The 13,938-nt window shown below is 35.8% G+C and overlaps 1 protein-coding gene across 1 annotated transcript in view; it reads right to left on the reverse strand.

Annotated features, from left to right (window-relative positions):
- The window catches only part of GABRB2 (gamma-aminobutyric acid type A receptor subunit beta2), a 283,550-nt gene that overhangs the window by 164,304 nt on the left and 105,308 nt on the right, over positions 1–13,938 (reverse strand). The gene's annotated exons all lie outside the window — the stretch shown is intronic.

Below are 13,938 nucleotides of genomic sequence, written 5' to 3' on the forward strand. Positions count from 1 at the left end.
GTTTCATTAAATTAGATTATTTATTTGTGCTATGACTCTGGAAAAATTTAAAGACCATTTCTTACTGGGAAAAAATTATAATAATGGAAAATTGACAGCAAGATTTAGTAGAAGACAAAGTATGAGAGAAACTCACTAAAACATTTTTTTAGAGTATTAAAACATTGCTAGCAAGGTAATCACAAAATTGAGACTTCTCTTGCTGCATGAATTGACAGTATTTTAGGAATTATGTAAAGATTCAGATAGGGCAGGTTTCGCAGAGTAGGAGGAAATTACTACACTTGTCTGTAGTATACACATCTAAATGAGGACAATCTGCATTTCAGTTGGTTATATAACATCCAACTTAGCTGATTGTTAAACTGAAAAACTCAACACAAGGCAATGAAATCCCAATGTAATTTTCTTCATATCTTAAACATCTTTCTTTGTATCATTGTTACTGACTTTGGAACAAAATGAACAAATCCTGATATAATGAATGCCCATCAAAATTTGATTTTGATCTTAGTTCAGCATAGTTCAGATAGAAGAAAGCACATAAATGATATTCATCTTGAAATAAGTAACAAAATTTTCAGACTGCTAATATTAAAAAAAAATAAAATCAGGATCAGTCCTTCTAATGAGCGAAAGTTACATAACCATATTCAGATAAAAGTAAAAATAAGCTGGGAAGTTCAATCAAGAGCTGAGTAGATGCTGGCTGGATTCACATGCAGCTGTGTACATAGTTTTTCTCAGATATAATATTTTAGTAAAATATGGCACAGAGTAAAGGCTGTCACAAAGATATTCTTCATGAATTGTTCTCTGCACTCAAACTGGGATTCTGGTGTACCACAAAAAGCCAAACTTTAAGACCAGCAGCTTTTCTGCCAGGAATTTCTAGTGCCTCTAGAACAGCTGATCACCAATAATTATTCAAATCTCAACCAATGAGCTAAAGATGTCAAACCCCACTTCTCCTGTACCTACAGAATAGAAATTCAGCAGACTGTGGATAATAAAATAAAATAACACAACCAAACTTTGCAAATTAAAGTATATAGTGGACATAAAAGGTAAAGTAACTTTGATAAGGGTGTGGAAAATAATAAACAATTTATTAGGACAATTCTGAAGCACTAATGCCTCTCGTTTAGGGAATTTATGAGTGAAATTCCACAATATTTGCTGCTGTAGTCATAGCCAAACTGCTAAAGTTTAAATATCCCTATTGCAATAATTTTTGGTGAAATATTTAATAAGTGAACATTAGTATTAATACAATTAATTAATGCTATGAAGAAAAACCAATTAATAAAAATAAACGATGCATTAACAGTTAAAATTAATAGATTTCATTTTGAATGTTACTTTCCATAAGATTGTGCCTATATATTACAGGGCAAAGGAAGCTGAATATAGGATTTTTGCAATAATTTGAATTAAACCAATACGGTCTTTATGCAAAATATCTTCATTGGCTCTCGCACACATTTGATACGTTGCATAACATGAAAGTTTAGCAGAGTGCTAAGGCAGTCTCAAAGGCTGGGGAACCACCCGTCAGTGCAGCCACCGTGCAGTGCTGCCTCCAGCAGATGGAGACAGGAAAACAAACGAGAGGGACGCAGCAAGCAACTGCTGGTCAACTTCTGGGGAGTGGCATCGTGCTCTTAGAGATCTGCATTTGGCAGAGACATAGAAAAACCCGTGTTTTCTTTTATTACTGTTATTCCCAAGAATACTTTCTCCCCACCAGGTACTTGGGGTACATTCAGTGGTAATATTTTTGAAGCTGCACTGTGGCCTGAAGGAGGCTCGTTGCTACTGTGTCACTATTGTGCCCCACTCCTCTCCTTTCTCACTTCCCTCTGTAAATTCACATTCTCTGCTAAACTCTGTCACACAGACTGTTATTATTTCCTGTTGTTCAGTGTCAAATGCTGACTGTGTTGTGTTCTTTGTGGAGTTTCAGGTAACCTGTGCAGGCTGGCAGCATCTGCACGTGCAGAGCAGATCAGAGAGGGTGGGAAGAGGCACAGAACAGACGGAGTTGGAAGAGATCCACAAGGGCCATCAGGTCCAACCCTCAAGTGAACCCTCAACTTTGGTGCATGGTCAGCACCATGCTCTGACCAACTGGAAAGTTCTGTTTCACACACAGCAAGACTTTCTGTGATGAGAGGACGAAATTTTGGTGCAGGACAGAAAGACTAAACCCAAAACAAACCTTTCCTCCCAATTCTAGATATGTTTTTTGTCATGCATGGAGAATATTTTTCTTTACCTTCTGTTAAACAGCATTAAGGCACTAATATAAAACATGAAGTAAACAGAACAAACTGCAAGAACAGAAATTCCAGCAAGATAAATAGAAATAAAACCTCATGGGAAGACTAGCCAAACATTGGAACACACTAGCCAAAAATGTTCTGCAAGTCTATCCTTGGAAACACCCAAAGCTGAGGTAGATTTGAGCATAAGCGAATTGATTTGATATTGAAGCTAGATCCAACCTTTGAGCAGGGGGCTAGAACAGATTACTTCCAGCAGTTCCTTTCAACTTAAATTATTTTAGGATTTTATGAAAGCATATGGTTCCTTTTCTTATATCAGATATACCAAAAGAGAAGATAACAATATCATTATAATAATACAAGGGAAAAGTAAGCAATTATGGGGAGGTTTTCATATATTTTTTAGGAATAATCAGAACAATATTTTGCTAGGGCAGAAATGTTTGCACCACTAGTATTTTTATCTGTTGAGAAAAAGCTACTCGTCAAACAATGACAGCTGGGATTATTTAGTAGTCTTTGGCTGCTGAAACTGACAGACATTCAACAATACTCCCACAGAAAAAAATTTTGATTGAAATTTAGCTGTTATATCTGCCATTGGTTTAAAAAATACATTTTTGAGGAAAGCTGGCAATTCCCATGAGGAATTTGATTAATAATTTTTGAGCTTCAGTAGGTAAGTATTACAACGTCAATGAAGGCTGTCACGCAGAAACACCTCAAGAGCCAACTGTACCAGCACTGCAGAAACTCAGATTATCATAGAGTTCTGCAAGCTGCATCATCTAAATCAGAAAGGCAGACACCTAAGAGAAAAGAAGGACAAGGAAAGTAGTATCATAATTACCTTTGACTGAGAAAAGACAAAGAGTTTTTGCAATGGATCTTGACTTTTGGATTTATGAAGGAAAACAAAATCCAGAAACACAGACGTTCCCTGCAAAACTTTATCTTTATTGCAGCCTTCCAAGAGAGTTTTCCTGAGTTTTTCTGTGGTTAATGGGAGCCCTGATAATAAGACATGACAAGTGTTCAGAGCTGCTGTTGTAAGGACAGACTCCTTAGAGCAGGTTTAGATCACATTCCCTTGTTTAGGGGACAATGTGCCTGCAGAGGACCCGGGTCAGCAAAGCTTCCAAAGCTTACAGATGCTCCTCATAGGAAGAAGTCCGAGGTTCTCTGCAGCTGAGACAGAACTTGAGAGTTCTCTCAGAGTATTTATTTTAATAAAAAGTCATGAATAAGAAATTTTATTATCATCATAATTTTTCCAACTGGCTATTGCTATAACTTATTCTTTATCACTAGTGTGGACTTTTATAGAAAGTTGTATATGAAAACAATTTTAGTAAGAGCTGGGTCATTAATAAACTCTCATATCTTCTTGTCACTGTAGTTTTCTCATGAGGCTACATTTACATATACTAGTTCTTTCTCATGCATCAAATTTCTTGCACTTATGTGAACTTAAATACATTCTTGTAGGTTCATACTAAGAAATAATACTAATAAAATTAGAATAGTGTACCCAAATAAGTACACCACTAATAACCAGATTTTGAGGTAGATAAACTAAACCAGAAGTAGCTGAGGCTTCAAAATGTAAAATGATGAATCTGCAGAGAGACATGACATTTGCTGGGATACAGTGGAGGATGGAACTCACTGGACACAATAAAAGGTGGCGAAAGTCAATCTAAAATTACTGCTGCTGTATTTTTCAGGCACTACCTTTAAAGCAAATGCTACCTGGGAAAAAAGTTTAGAGTTTGGTGGTGGACAATTCTATTCACATAACCTTTGGGTAAAAAATTGCATAAAAATAAGCCAAATTATAGAATGTACAAGCAGTGGAATTGCAGTCTCTGGCTAAAACTAATTGGGCAGGTGCTGTTTTTTATCCAACGCAGGTTCCATACATGTCCTAGAGAAAACACAGTATTACCACTTCATCAGTTCAAAAATTATACAAAATAGTTTTCATCCACTGATCACCAGTTTCACCCACAGATCTCAAGGCATTTCATATAGAACCAGTATCCTTCTTCCCATCCACTCAAGCACTCAGACTTTAGAAAGCTGAATTTATGTTAAGAACTTAAGGCCACTGTGACCCAACACACTGACTAAACTGAGAGGAATAGCATCTGTATCTAATTTTCTACAACTGTAGCATTTACAGAGAGAAATCATGTTAAAGTTTCAATTAGGAATACCATTACTGTTGTGAAGAAAGGGCTGATGTCAAAATTAAAATAATATAAGCTTGCTTTTTTTTTTTTTTTTAATGCTATGAATACTTTTGTGAGAAATGGAGAAAACATAGCTATGAAATTTGGGGAAACAAATTGAAAGGATATATTAGAGTAAAGGAAAAAAAAATAAATCAGTATCTTCACAGAAGCCAGCATGCAAAAAGGAGGACACTGATCCAGAAATAATTATACTGGGAAATAGGATAAAGAAGATAAAAATAGCTGTCATTAAGCTATTATTTTTCTTCCAGTTGTCCTATAATAGAGTGGGTTTTGTCCACTGCCTAAACTATTTTATGTCTTATATATTACATGTATTAGCACATAGATGAAAAAGTGCCACAGCTGAATAAGACTGTATGTTTATAAGACTGTATGTCCTACTATATACAAGGACTAATAAACAGAATACTGCAAAAATAGTGGGCAAAATAGAAACCATTTAGGTGAAGCAAATATGTACTTTCAGATGGATTTAATTTTAAATTGATGAGCTTTTTCACTATTGCCAAGTTTGAAAGAGGCTGTGGAAAGTAAAATCAATGGTGAAGCAGTTCTTCCTGCTTCATGAATGTACTGGGAACAGGGGGGCACAACCCCATGAAACCATAGGTTTGATAGCAGGCATTGTAATAAATCTGCTAAACTATAGCCTTGCCTGATTGGCAAATCCACTATCCATGCTTGTGCTGGAAGCACTCCCTGTGCAATTTAATACTGTACAGTCTTGGATAAAAGCACGTGGGGTTTTTGGTTGTTGATAGTATTCATAGCCATTATATTGGTCTTGTGTGAGAGGGACAACACAACTGCTGACCTGGACTTTCTTTGTTCAAGGTCCTAAGGTACAACCCAATTCTTTCAGGAGCTCTGTGCCCAAGGTCTAGAGCTTCTCTGCACAGAGCAGTTCATTGCCATGCCTTCAGGATGTGCAGCAAAACCAGGAATTCTGGATTACATCTCTCCTTCTGTAAGTCTACCAATAAAAATGCTCTGGATGAAATTTCACATTTCAAATCGGATTTCCTAAGCTTTGTCTGCATTTCTTTATTTGCAGAGGTCTTGATGATGATAGCAGAAGATGGGAGAGTTCACTAAGTCATATGAACAGGGCTAGAATATCATGCATATATGAAGAACTGTCAAAGATCCACTTCAATCCACTCTTTACAGTGTTTATTTATCTTTCTATTTAAAGACTAAAAGGATCAATTTTTCATTAATATAGAAGTGTTACCAACCTGATAAGCCTCTGAGTATTACATCTGTTGTAATGAAATTACTCTTGAGTACATTTAATTCTTTTACCATATATCATGTCAAAGAACATCTGGCAAATATTTGAAGCAAACAATTTTTCTATTTTCTTTCTCTCTCCGTGTCTTTCATTTCAGCCACTGCCAGATCCCCTTCCTAGAAAAGGCTATAAATACCTAGAAAGCACTTATTCTAATTAGTATTTCCATATTTTATAACCAGTGACAAATCACTGATTCCAAGATGCTCATTCAAGAAATACCATTTTATCCACTGTAAAAATAGTAGTAAATAACATATACAGTTTCACAAATCTTTGAAGATAGGAAAAGATCTACAGTAAGTTACAATTTTGAAGGTTGTTGTTAAAGAGGGGCAGATGATTCAAAATTCGTAAGAAAAGGAGGACTACAAAACAGTACGATTAAAATTTTTATTGACTATATGGGTTTATGAAATTAAAAAAAAATATTTTATGCTAAATATGTGGCAAATACATGATCACTATAATAATCTTTTTGATTTGTGTAATTTTCTATATAAATAATTCTGCAGGGAATTTTTGAAATAAACGTGTATTTTTAATTATCTCTTTATTCAGGATTGGATGGGAAGAAGGTACTTATCATATTTATTGAAAATAATTTACATGTCTCTGATTGTGCTTGGGTTTTTTTTTTGTTTTGGTTTTTTTTTGTTTGTTTGTTTTTTGTTTTGGTTTTTGTTTGTTTGTTTGTTTTTGTTTTTGTTTTTGTTTTTTTTCCCTGCAGCTCACACTATAATTTTGGTTGGGTTGTTTTTTAACAAAAGTCACTAAAGCTGTTGTGTTCTCTAAGAGGCCTAACAACTTCTGTTAAAAAACAAATAAATGCAGCAGCTTGCATATAAATATATAGTGATTTACCTGCAGCATAAGAAGGGGCAGAAATTTTTTGCAGTATGGGAAATTAATATTTTAGCACATCCATTTGATAGTTTAAAATATTTACAGACAGGTAAGCAAAAAACCTGTAAAATACCCCAGGAAATTAACAAAGACAGGCTACATTTTCCAAGAGGCTTGGTGAGTTAATCTTTTACAGCACCATAACTTCGATGATGCTAGGACTGATGTAAAATAAAAAAAAACATTCAATATTATTATGATTAATATTGGTTGGGTGAATACTAGAGAGAGAGAGAGAGAAAAAGCTGCTAACTCCACAGGGAAAATGTGTGACAAATGTAATTTGTATTGGTTATAACACAAAATTTATTGTTGTTGTTGTATTTCCGGACATTAAAACTGGAAATTTCAGAATAAAACATTTTTGTATTTTTTTTACTAATACAGAGCACTACATGTACATCTTACTGCTTTCTATAAAGCAAACCTCTAAACTTTTCTAATAACTTCAAACAACTGTTGGCAATGAACCTAATTAAGAGACACTTCAATGGCTTATCTCTATCCAAACAGTCAAGAAGAGGGAAAGATTCAGATGTCAGATGGGGTGTTTTATGCAAGCATTCCAAATACTCTCCAACAAGGAAGGAAAAAGAAATTTCATATTGTGAAATCAAGGAAAATAAGGAGAAACCTTTAAGAATTACAAAATATTCCACGAGTAATACTTTCAGAAATTTTGCTCCTTCCACCTCCCCTCATTTTTTCCCCTGTGATGACATAGAAGCAGGGAAAAGCCTGATGGTTATAAGCACAGGAAAATTATTTGCCACAATAAAAGGGACAATTAAATGTTTTCATTTCAAATATTTATCTTAACGGATTTTGTATAAATGGTGCTCTACAGTATGCAATATTTAGAAGCTGGTCTAACTTGTGACTGTCTAACAACTTACAAGAGGCTCTTGCTTTCTGTTTGAGTACCCAGCTAACGACACATTCCTAAATGCACAGAGCACATTACTTTGGAACTTATGCATTTAAATTATGTATTTCAATTATATAACCATTTTTGAGAGAATATATAAAACAAGAGACAAATATAGATGAGTTAATTTTGTTCAAGTGCTTAGGTGAGTATCTACAGGGAAGTGACATAAATCCAGTCTCTGATGACAGTCAAGGAGTGTGAGCTGGAAGGGATGACAGTGGCTATCAACGTATTCCACAGTCACTCCAGAGTGAAATACTAATATGTTTAGTATAATAAATTATAGATTTAAGGCATTCTGGGCCAAACATGTATTAATCATATTCAGAGACCCTACAATAAATTAACACTTTTACATTAGTTTTTTAGCTAACATACAACACACACACCCCCACCCCCACACACCCCCACACCCCCCCACTCCCACACACACCCCCCCACCCCAACAACAACAACAACAACAACAAAGTGACACATTAGAAGTCATCCAGGCAAGGTAGGGGTTTAAGTGACTCTGAGTAAGAGACCAATAAGCTCCACAAACATACTTTCTTCTTCTTCTTCTTCTTTTTTTTTTTTTTTAATGTCTTGTGTAAAAGCATACAAACAAAACCCACTGAAGATTAAATCAGAAGTTAATTTTTTAACTTTCTTTGGGTTTAAAATAAAATGAGTTGAAGGGTTTTAATCATATTTTTGGAAGAAATATCATGTAGAGAAATAGCCATCTCTCACAAGTAAGTCTATAAGAAAGTTAACTTTATCCAAAACTGATGTGAAAACAAATTAAATTTAACCCTAAGTCTCTACAATAAAACAAACCTCATTAGGTAATAGTTGGCAAAGTCTTATTAAACACACATCTGAAAGTTGGCTTGTTCCTTTAGGCTAATTCCTAAATGTGGGTTCCTAAAGATGTGCACTGCAGTCCAGAATAGGAAACAGTTGCTGCCCTCGTCTTTTAATATTGAGAGGTGACTGGAATGGCATGTGGCAAAAATGCCAGCAAAAGCATAGGTTTTCTGATGCCTTTAATCACCTATAAATAAAATACACACTTCTGAGATAATATTAGTATAGGAGGTAATACAGGTCTTTATCGAAGTCCTCCAGGGGCTGATATAGAAAATGTCCACAAAAGCCCACCCCTCCACAGGGTGAATACTGTTTTATAAGTTTAGTAAATTAGCATAATTGACAAAAATCACCTATTAGGAGTACCAGTCATAATGCAATTCTGCCCAGTTCAAGCCCCTTCTAAATCCTCCCTTCTCAGATGGGACAGAAGTTTGCTGATGGAAATGTGCTGGTTTTCAACGCTGGTTTCTAAGGAGAACCAAGATAGCACAGGGTTCTTGGAATGTATTTTGTCTTTCTGCCTACCAGGGCAGGGGAAGTACTGGGAAAACTAGCTATGAATGGGATAACAGGCTACAGAGCTCCAAATAAAGAATGTAAAGCTCTGTAAAGAATACAGAGAATATATGAAAGAAAAAAAGGCCAGAATCATAAGGCATCATTTCAAGTGCTGGGGCAAAGGAGGGTTACACAGTTTATTCCTATGTGGTTCCTACCAGGTTTGTTTTGTGGTGTTTCACCTCTGTACAGCAAGTAAGGAGCCTAAGGCCTTCAGTTTGGTTTAGGCATCTAGAGAGAGCCCTCGGCTTTCACAGGATGATTCATGGATACCTCACATTTCCCAGAAATATGACAGAAATCCTAAGAAAAGCAACTACACCACACAATACTTGTATTGATTTGTACAATGTCAGCCAGTTCCATCTGTACTTTGAAATGCCATTTATATATCTGCACAGTAGGTGAAACGAGTACTAACAACTGAACAGCAGTCTGTCCCATATCCTTCACAAATACTTAATGAAGAATTTGTTCAGTTTTCTGCCCAGTAGATCTGGCAAAAGCAAGCTTCTTTCCATTACTGAGGTGTTTATGCTAGACTGCACACTGAATAATTCTAAGAATCAGCCTGAGATTTGAAATGTTATGGTTTCTGTCTGTTTGGAACTTTGACTTCCCTGGACATAAAAGCAAACTCAGGTTCAATCTCCTATGCCTACAGGCTCAAATGTTTAAGCACTTAACATGAAAAATAACAATGCAAGTCTGTATATGTCTTTGCAGATGCATAAATTTGTATATATCAATTAGAAAATTGGTCGAGCTTTGTACAGGACAAGAATAAATAAGACAGAAGCATCTTTACTTCAGGGTGTTCCCTCAATTCTGAGAGCTGCTCTCTCCTGTGCCAGCTCCTGGTGGTACAAGGTACCAATAAGGCAATTTGTGAGCAGATGACTCATCCTCACTTGGAATTATCTGTGGCAGGGTGGGGTGAGCAGCGTGGGTAACAGTATGTGCATACATTCTCCCTGAAGGTTTTGGAAGGCAGAGGAAACATTCGAAAGGGTAAACAGAGCAAACACTGTCCCTTGGCAGAAGATGAGCATGAAGGAATACCAACCTGGCAGGCATTCCACTTACACATATTGTACAATGTCAAAACTATTTTCCTTAGATATCTGTTCTATAATCCCTGTAAAAATAATTAATTCACTGGGAAATAAAGCTTGTAAAAAAAAAAGCCAAAAAAACCCTTGAAATGCAAGCTTTTCCCACAAAGTAAAGACAGCTTTAAAATAATGACCCTTGAGTTAATTTATAATCACATCCACAGCATAAACTCTTATTTCTTTTTATATAATATGTAGATGCTGAGAAAAAAGAAATGGAGGACACATTTCTCTGTCAGAGGCTGAACAGATAGCAGGTATCAGATTAACTGCAAATATGAAAGAATCAATTGCAATCTTGTAAGCCTTTGTGCCACATTTGTTGTATTTTAACTTCCTAGTTGCCACAGAAACTTCAGTTAACCTATTTTCATTTCAAAATGCCTCAGTTTGAAGATGAAAACAAACACATTTCTCAGGGAGTTTTCAGCTGTTGCAAAAGATCTAGTTTCCGCAATTGTATTCCCATATGAACCAGAAATTTCATTTTTCATCTCAGTGCTAATGACACCCTACAAGGTGATAAAATTAGCAGCTGGAAAGTGCAATCTTGCCACCACACTTCTCAATTTGCCATTCACTTTTTTCAAGCCTGTTGTTCACTTCATGCCATTTTCTCAACAAATTTCCAAATTGTTTGTTTAATTAAAAGCCCAAAGCATATGTTGCTGACAAGCCTTTTATAACATTTTCATTAATCTCATGAGAACTTTGTCTACCAAGAAACATCTCTTCCTGTCTCCATGATCACTATTCTTTTTTAAAGTGTACTTAGTTCACTTATAAAATTCTAATATCCAACTGACTTTTGCAGATATGTTTATTTTCACACTGGTTTGATAACCAGTGTCAATACAATTTGTTGGTTTGATCTTCTCTGATAAAGAAATTTGCACAATTGATAGCATGAACATTTCATTAACAGGACATAAACACAAGAATACACAACTTCTTGGTGCAGGGAATTTCAAAACTGCTGAGAAGGAGAATGTGTCCGTTTCACTCTTGAAAGTTTCAAATCCATAAAAAGAAAACAGTAACTGAAAGTTCAAGATAAATTAGATTTGACAATCTGTCCAAAGCCTCTTTCAGCTCCTGAAACCAACTAGTTCTGGAACAGTAAAGCCCCTTCTACTGCCTTTATCATACAAAGGCTGCTTTTAGCATTTTAGAAGGCAGGCTGGAATATTTTAAGTGGCTTAGAGATATTTTTTTTTAATGTCTTTGCGTGTAACTGTTAATTTCTTATGAAGAATATTATCATGTCATTTTCTTGCAGGGAAATTCCATACTGAAATTGAAATTGTATTATACAATTGTATACAATTGTATAATTGTATCCACACTTATTCAAAGTCAGCAGTCCCCTGCCCAAGTTTCCTGCTTTGCCCTCAGAGATTCTTGCTGCAATGTAAGAATTGCTGGGCTAGACTCAGAGGTGAAATGATAATAATAGACAGCTAGGGGAGTCCAGAGAACATCCCAGCCTGGGATGTCTCCCAACCTGGTCCAAAAAACAAATGCATTAAACTCCCCCAATTTCCACACAAAGGGGAAAAAAAAAATTCTATGTCTGACTCACATTCCAATTTACCCTTAGTGAATGAGACAGATGATGTTTTTACACAACAGGAGTCTAATTTGGAACGGGGTGCCATTGAACAAAAGGCAGTTGACAATTATGTGCTTAACAGAAAATGTGACTTACCTAATTCACAACAAAACAAAGTGGAATAAAAGAATTCAGGAGTGGATGGTGGCCCCATGTAGCACTGGCCTTTTAATACTCAGGATGCTTATTAAAGGAATTTTAAATTTTAATTTTAAAAGAAGACAAATTGGATGTGTTCTGTTCAGCTGGGGGGTGCTTAATTTTAAAAGGTTAGCTCTTGCATTTTGTGAAGGAAATTTGAATACTTCTGTTAATATTTTGCCAAGACTTTTTTCCTTTATTGAAAAAAGAATAGGACATCAGTCTAAGAGGAGATGCAAGGTAAAACACAAAACATAGAACCCTTAGAAGTAAATAAAGTGATCCAATAGGTCCAGAAAAATAAAAGAAATGAAAAAAGAGCCCTAAATTTTAAGTCTGTTTACATATGTAATATTAATGGAAGCATATTTACAAAAAATGGATATTAATGACATTTATGTGCTAATACAGTTTTAATATTCTGAGAAGAGTGATGCACACAAATAACTCAAACACGTCTAAGATTAAACATATATGAAAATGGGGTAAAGTTTCAAGTGGTAGATTTTAATCAATACCAGAGAGAAGAACATAACCCCAGAAGGTTCTGATCCCTTTTCTGCTTGTCCCTGTTCCACTTAGTATATTTCACACAAACCTTTGATTTTCCATAGATGTAACAGTATATTCTATGAATAAATTAATGCAGATAAATGGTTTTGAATATCAGCAAAAATCCTGAGCTATACCAGCCCATGATGAATTCACAGAATTCACATCTTTGGTGTATTCAGAGAGCATTTCCAGGGATTCTCAGGAACTCATGTTTCCAACTGTTCAAAGGCAGACCTGGAGCTCTGGCAGCATGCAGAGCCAACCTATGTGGATTATGTCACATTACTGCCCATGACAAAAGCAAAAGGGACTGAAGTGACAGAGGGCATCTTGTATTTTTAATTATATCATTGAATTCCCTTGGTTTTGTAGCATCACAGTCTCTCTGAAACACAAAACTTGAGCACAGAACCCCAGTGTTGGTCTTAATGTAGTTTTACTTCTCAATAAATACATGATTTTCCTAGTTTCACGCAAATGCATTTTCCCATTTCTTGAAAATTAATGTATTTTTTTAGAACCTGGTAATGAAAATAAGGTTTATGCAACAAAGTAGTATGAAAACTGATTTATTTTGGTGTATTTACTTGTCCCTCTGTATTACATGGAAAGAAAATGCACCCAATTCCTTTGTTCACAGTGTAGCTGAAGTGTTACATCAGTCACTGGTGTTTTGAGAAGTAATAAGGCCACAGAAAAAGCCGAAGCAATGTGAACTTTTTTCCTTTAGGGCTGACTACATTAACACACTTACTGAAGGAAGGGACAGCAATGATCCAGTCAGTACTTATCAGGACAAAATTAGTAATGATAAATAATCCCACTGGTTTAGAAGTAAGGAGCTCCAGTTCTAGCAAAAGTCCTGGTAATGCCTTGGTTTAAAGTCTGAGCAAAATCTGTGCGTGCAACTCTCCAAAACAGCTTAGTATTAAAACAAACAAACAAACAAACAAATCAAACAAACAAAACAAGAAAAACAAACAAACAAATCTAGAAATCTGAACCAGAACCAACTTTTAGCGTTCAATATCCAGATATCGGTGTTTAGATACTGGAGATCTCTGTACAATTCTGAAGAATTGATCAACGGGAAAACTTGAGAAACGGTAAAACTCCCAGTAAATTGTAAACTGTTCTGGGTTTGTAAACTGGGGGGGTTCTCCCCCCCCCCCCCCCAAGTCCTAATGATGTAGAAGCTGCATAATAATCTCCCTGTGAACCATAAACGTAATAAAAGCTGAGGCCATTTCTAACATAATCTCTATCAGCAAGATGCCAGAGCTTTTCCAGATTTCCTAACGGGTCCCTGCTAATTCCATGCCAAAACTAGCAGTGGATTTCTTCCCTTTAATCTCCCCTAATGCCTTATTCGATTATTGTCACTGCTCTCCGACCGCGCACCGTCCCTCCAAACCCTAA

The sequence above is a fragment of the Hirundo rustica genome, chromosome 14 (assembly GCF_015227805.2).
Source record: "Hirundo rustica isolate bHirRus1 chromosome 14, bHirRus1.pri.v3, whole genome shotgun sequence".
Lineage (NCBI taxonomy): Eukaryota > Metazoa > Chordata > Aves > Passeriformes > Hirundinidae > Hirundo > Hirundo rustica.